The sequence below is a fragment of the Phocoena phocoena genome, chromosome 12 (assembly GCF_963924675.1).
Source record: "Phocoena phocoena chromosome 12, mPhoPho1.1, whole genome shotgun sequence".
Classification (NCBI taxonomy): domain Eukaryota; kingdom Metazoa; phylum Chordata; class Mammalia; order Artiodactyla; family Phocoenidae; genus Phocoena; species Phocoena phocoena.
The window spans coordinates 80,725,757-80,732,577 of record NC_089230.1 but is presented as its reverse complement, the minus strand read 5'-3'; positions in this window follow the sequence as shown (position 1 = coordinate 80,732,577).

Genomic DNA, 6,821 nt, shown 5'->3' with positions numbered 1-6,821 from the left:
CACAATGAGAAGCCCGCACACCGCAACCAAGAGTAGCCCCTGCTCGCGGCAACTAGAGAAAGCCCATGCACAGTAAGAAAGACACAATGCAGCCAAAAATAAAAATAAGTAAAACTCCATTTTTTTTTTTTCTTTTGCGTTTTTTTTTTTTTTTTTTTTTTTTTTTTGCGGTACGCGGGCCTCTCACTGTTGTGGCCTCTCCCGTTGCGGAGCACAGGCTCCAGACGCGCAGGCTCAGCGGCCATGGCTCACGGGCCCAGCCGCTCCACGGCATGTGGGATCCTCCCGGACCGGGGCACGAACCTGTGTCCCCTGCATCGGCAGGCAGACTCTCAACCACTGCGCCACCAGGGAAGCCCCAACTCCATTCTTTATACCTTCCCTTGCCGACGACACATATCCTACTTGCTTTACACAGTGAAATGCTTCCCTTATCATTTTTAGTAGCTTTAATTACATATTACAATTTTTAACCCTTAAAAGCCTTAGCAAAATGAAGAAACAAGTAATTGAACTGTTATACCAGCATTTACTGACTGGCAAACTTATGAACATATTCCATAACCTCTAAAAACTTAACATCTTTCTCATAGCATAATTTCTCTTTAATGTGGTACAAGATACGTGTTTAATAAACCCAAACATCTTCTGAAGTTCCACTAATTAACCCAAGGCTGAAGTCTCAGGCAAAGCGGGCTTTGTATTTTAAGGACATGATAAGAGTTAACTTCAAGCTTTCTCCTAGGCATATTTTTGTTCTCTCGGGGTCAGAGTTCTGAAAACAGTATTTCATCAAGCTAGCTTCCTCTAAGTGCACTTCCCAACACAAACGGCCCTCGATGTCAGACACATGTCAGAACCAATTGGCAAAATGCCCAAATAGCACTTCATGCTCAAAAAAGTAGTTTGCCGGGTGCACACCGGTGGACTCGGTCTTGGAGCTCGTCAGCTCGTTTGGAGGCGTCTTTCCGTTCCACCAAGGAAAAGCGAACATCGGCAGGGGACAAACAGGGAGGGGCCCCGAAACAAATGGTCTCGACAGCTGCTAGGAACGTCCCCCCAAATCCCACTCCTGGGGCCAGCGAGCCACAAGCAGCGGGGTCCTCGCAGCCATCCCAGCACGTCGTCAAGGCGACGGCTCTGCTCCAAGATGTATTTCTATTTAGCACCTGTTAATCTTATTAGGTTATTATAGCTTTGTCATTAATTTATGAATAGGAGAGAGATTATAACTGCTTTTTGTGTATCTGAAAAAAAAGTTATAAACTCTCGATTTATGCTCTTTCAGGTGCTCTAATACTATTAATATAAGTTTGGGCAGTGTTCATCAAACAGAGATATGGTGGAACTAAAACTAAACCTGAGAAAAAAATCTCAGCCTGCAGCTAAGGACTCTGTCGGGACTTCCCTGGCGGTCCCGTGGTTAGGACTCTGCACTTCCACTGCAGTGGGCCTGGGCTGGATCTCTGGTCAGGGAACTAAGATCCCGCAAGCCGCGCTGTGTAGCCAACTGAATTAAATTATTTAAAAAATAAGGACTACACAAAATTATCTCACTTAAAGGAATATTTCAAAACAGCCTACCTCCTGGTGCTGCCAGCCAGAAGCACTACAGACTACGACATCTAGGAAAAATAGCTAAAAATGTAACCTTACTCAGTACAGTTACTTCATAGAAATCCCCCAACAATGATAATAGCCTCCAGCAGCGGTCGGCCTTGTGATTTCCAAGACCCACCACAGACCACATTGCCTGGTAGTTTGAAAAGCTGGGCATATACTAAAGTTCATTTCAACAGGAACACAAAAATTAAAAAGAGGAAATGATAAACACTAAGCCTCTGTCAAATCATTGGTTGAGGGGGGAGGGAGGGAAGATGAAGATAGAGACCTATGCTAAATTAAACCACCACGGCCTTGAATTATGAAGTTACCTAATAGCCAACCAAGAGTTTTAATTTTATTACTGATTGTTTTCAAATATTTTGTCAGGGACTTCCCTAACGGTCCAGTCGTTAACACTTCGCCTTCCAATGCAGGGGGTGCGGGTTTGATGCCTGGTCGGGGAGCTAAGATCCCACATGCCTTGAGGCCAAAAAAACATAAAACAGAAGCAATATTGTAACAAAGACTTTTAAAATGGTCCACATCAAAAAAAAAAAAAAACGGCTTCCCTGGTGGCACAGTGGTTGCGAGTCCGCCTGCCGATGCTGGGGACATGGGTTCGTGCCCCAGTCCGGGAAGATCCCACATGCCGTGGGGCGGCTGGGCCCATGAGCCATGGCCGCTGAGCCTGCGCGTCCGGAGCCTGTGCTCTGCAACGGGAGAGGCCACAGCAGTGAGAGGCCCGCGTACCGCAAAAAAAAAAAAAAAAAAAAAAAAAAAAAATATATATATATATATATATATATAGACATTTTTGAATTTCAGCCTCGATTGGAATAGCCATGGCTTTTCCCCTTCAGAGATTTCAACTCTTAGGACTTCCCTGGTGGCGCAGTGGTTAAGAATCTGCCTGCCAATGCACGGGACACGGGTTCGAGCCCTGGTCCAGGAAGATCCCACGTGCTGCGGAGCAACTAAGCCCTTGCACCACAACTACTGAGCCTGTGCTCTGGAGCTCGTGAGCCACAACTACTGAGCCCACGTGCCACAACTACTGAAGCCCACGTGCCTAGAGCCCGTGCTCCGCAACAAGAGAAGCCACCGCAATGAGAAGCCCGTACACCACAATGAAGAGTAGCCCCCACTCGCCGCAACTAGAGAAAACCCGCATGCAGCAACAAAGACCCAACGCAGCCATAAATAAATTAATTAATTTTTTTAAAAAAAGAGAAATTTCAACTCCTAGAAGAATACCCCATTCAGGAGAAGTGGTCAGGGTTCATTCAGAGCTGGCAGAGCTGTGTGCTGGAAGGCACACAGTGACAACAAACTTTCCCAGGCTCCGTCTTCACAATCTTCTGTTGCTCCACCTTAATTTTTAGTATCTGTCTTACCTTAACCTCTTATCACCATATAAACCTCTTCAATGCAGGCAACACCAAAGTTACAGACACTCAGGACATAACTTTTTTGAATGACTGAATGAATATTACTAAAGGCAAGAGATGGCAAAGCTAAAACTTAACTGAATAATTAAATGGGATAAAAAGATTCGGTCCGTGTCGGGGAACTAAGATCCCACATTGCTTCAGGGCAACTAAGCCTGCGTGCCACAACTACTGAGCTGACGAGCCTCAACAAGAGAGCCCGTGTGCTACAAGCTACAGAGCCCAAGCACTCTGGAGCCCGCGCACCACAACCAGAGAGAGAAAAAAACCCACACAACACAACTAGAGAGAAGCCCGTGCACTGCAACAAAAGATCCGTGCTGCAACTAAGACCCCGATGCAGGGCTTCCCTGGTGGTGCAGTGGTTAAGAATCCGCCTGCCAATGCAGGGGACACGGGTTCAAGCCCTGGTCCAGGAAGATCCCACATGCCACGGAGCAACTAAGCCCGTGCACCACAGCTACTGAGCCTGTGCTCTAGAGCCCGCAAGCCGCAACTACTGAAGCCCACATGCCTAGAGCCCGTACTCCGCAACAAGAGAAGCCACTGCAATGAGAAGCCCGCGTACCACAATGAAGAGTAGCCCCTGCTCGCTACAACTAGAGAAAGCCCGCGCGCAGCAACAAAGACCCAACACAGCCAAAAAAATAATTAATTAAATTAAAAAGAAGACCCAACACAGCCAAAAAAATAAACAAATAAAATATATATAAAAAAGATTTGATACAAACTAAGAACTGCATACTTTTGTGTTTGCAATTCTGTCTCCCTCACTCTTCTTTCTTCACATTCTCTTCAGCTTCATTTCCTATCTTTCTGTACTGTTATTCCTGCTTTTCACTGCTAATATGATATTAAAGCTTATTTTTTTACATTCATTTTATTTATTAAGCAGAAATTTAGTATTTCCTACTTTAAAAGCCAGATTAAAGACACAATCGAGGGAATTCCCTGACAGTCCAGTGGTTAGGGCTCAGCGCTTTCATTGCCAGGGCCTGGGTTCGATCCCTGGTCCTGAAAGCCACTCGATGTAGAAAAAAAATAATGAAAATTTAAAAGTAAAATGGGCAAAAGACTTGAATAGACATTGCTCCAAAGAAGATACGCAAATGGCCAGTAACCACGTGAAAAGGTGCTCAACATCAGTAGTCATTAGGAAATTGCAAATCAAAACCACAATAAGGGACTTCCCTGGCAGTCCAGTGGTTAGGGCACCATGCTTCCACTGCAGGGGGCACGAGTTCAATCCCTGGTCGGGGAACTAAGATCTCACATGCGGCACAGTGTGGCCAAAAAACGAAACAAAACAAAAAACACAATGAGATACCATCTCACACCTGTTAGGATAGCTGTTAACAAATGACCAGAAAATAGCAAATGTTGAGAACGCTGTGGAGAAATTAGAACACTTAGAACTGCTGGTGGAAACGTAAAATAGTGTAGCCACTTTGGAAAACAGTATGACAGTTCCCCCCAAAATAAAAAGTAGAGTTACCATATGATCCAGAAATTCCACGCCTAGGTATATATTCAAAAGAATTGAAAGCAGGGTTGAAGACAAGTTCAAGGGTCATGTTCATAGTAGCATTATTCACAACAGCCAAAGGTGGAAGCAACCTAAGTGTCCATCAACAGATGTATGGATAAACAATGTATATAAATACAATGGAATATTTTTCAGCCTTTAAAAGGAAGCAAATTCTGACACACTCCAACTTGGACGAACTTTGAGGACATTATGCTAAGTGTATGATTCCACTCTACTACTGGTCAAATTTACAAACTAGAAAGGAAGTTGCCAGAAGTTGGGGGGACGGAGGAATGGGGAGTTATTGTTTGATAGGCAGTTTCAGTTTTGCAAAATGAAGAAGAGTTCTGGAGGAGGATGGTGTAAATGGTTGCACAACAATGTGAGTGTATTTAATGCCACTTTACACTTAAAAATGGTTAAGATGTTAAATTTTATAACTATTATTTATTTTTGGCTGTGTTGGGTCTTCATTGCTGCGTTACGGCTTTCTCTAGTTGCGGCGGGCGGGGGCTACTCTTTGTTGCGGTGCACAGGCTTCTCATTGCAGTGGCTTCTCTTGTTGCGGAGCACAGGCTCTAGGTGCGTGAGCTTCCGTAGTTGTGGCACATGGGCTCAGTAGTTGTGGCGCACGGGCTTAGTTGCTCCACGGAATGTGGATCTTCCCGGACCAGGGCTTGAACCCATACCCTCTGCATTAGCAGGTAGATTCTTTTTTTTCTTTTTTCTTTTTTTTTAATTTAATTTATTTTTGGCTACGTTGGGTCTTCGTTGCTGCGCTCGGGCTTTCTCTAGTTGCGTCGAGTGGGGGCTACTCTTCATGGCAGTGCGCGGGCTTCTCATTGTGGTGGCTTCTTTTGTTGCGGAGCACAGGCTCTAGGCGCGCGGGCTTCAGTAGTTGTGGCTCATGGGCTCCAGAGCGCAGGCTCAGTAGCTGTGGCGCACGGGCCTAGTTGCTCCGCGGCATGTGGGATCTTCCCGGACCAGGGCTCGAACCCTTGTCCCCTGCATTGGCAGGCGGATTCTTAACCACTGCGCCACCAGGGAAGCCCGGCAGGTGGATTCTTAACCACTGCACCACCAGGGAAGTCCCTGAACAATGATTCTTAAACCTAGTTGGACATCAGAATTCCCAGTAGAGCTTGTAAAAGCCAAGCTTTATCACAAGCAATTCTGATTCAGTTGCCCTGGAAATGTCTTGGCATCTATGTTTAACAAGCTCCGTAGGTTATTCTGATGCTCAGCCAACTGAGCTTGCCTTGCCTTCATAAATATCCTTCATAAATATCCATTGTCTCAGTGGCTTGTGGCAGAAACAAAGCTGTAATTAATTTTACAGTGTGTGCTGGCTCAGGAACCTAGAATACAAAAAATTTGTATTGTTGAAGTACTAGAGCAGTTCAGTTGTGCGGAAAAGTGAACTCATTCTGTTACGGAAATTCAAGTCTAAAGGCGATTCCAACTTCCCATGAGAGGTGAACTATGACGATTTGTGGGCAAGACCAAATGCTTTTCAAATGTAAACTTTAGACCTACGTGAATGCCTGTGGACAAGTATATAGACTGAGATCCTATACTTTTATGCCATAGAGAAAGAATGCAACTCTTGGGGCTTCCCTGGTGGCGCAGTGGTTAAGAATCCGCCTGCCAATGCAGGGGACACGGGTTCAAGCCCTGGCCCGGGAAGATCCCACGTGCCACAAAACAACTAAGCCTGTGCGCCACAACGACTGAGCCTGCGCACCACAACGACTGAGCCCGTGTGCCACAACTACTGAAGGCTGCGCACCTAGAGCCCGTGCTCCGCAACAAGAGAAGCCACCGCAATGAGTAGCCCGTGCACCGCAACAAAGAGTAGCCCCTGCTTGCCACAACTAGAGAAAGCCCACGTGCAGCAACGAAGACCCAATGCAGCCAAAAAAAAAATTTATTTAAAAAAAGAAAAGAATGCAACTCTTTTGATCTAGAACATCGCTTTTTTTTTGGCCGTGCCACGCAGCATGCAGGATCTTCCTTGACCAGGGTTCGAACCCATGCCCCCTGAGTTGGGAGTGTGGAGTCTTAACCACTGAACCACCACCAGGGAAGTCCTAGAACCTCACTTTTGACCGTTTCTGACCTAGATCAACGTTTTTCAAACTGCTGGTTGCAATTCGTTATCAGGTCATGAAATTAATTTTTTGTCATACGTAGTAAGTACTATTCTCTGAAACTTGTTTCAGTAATTCGTATACACATTA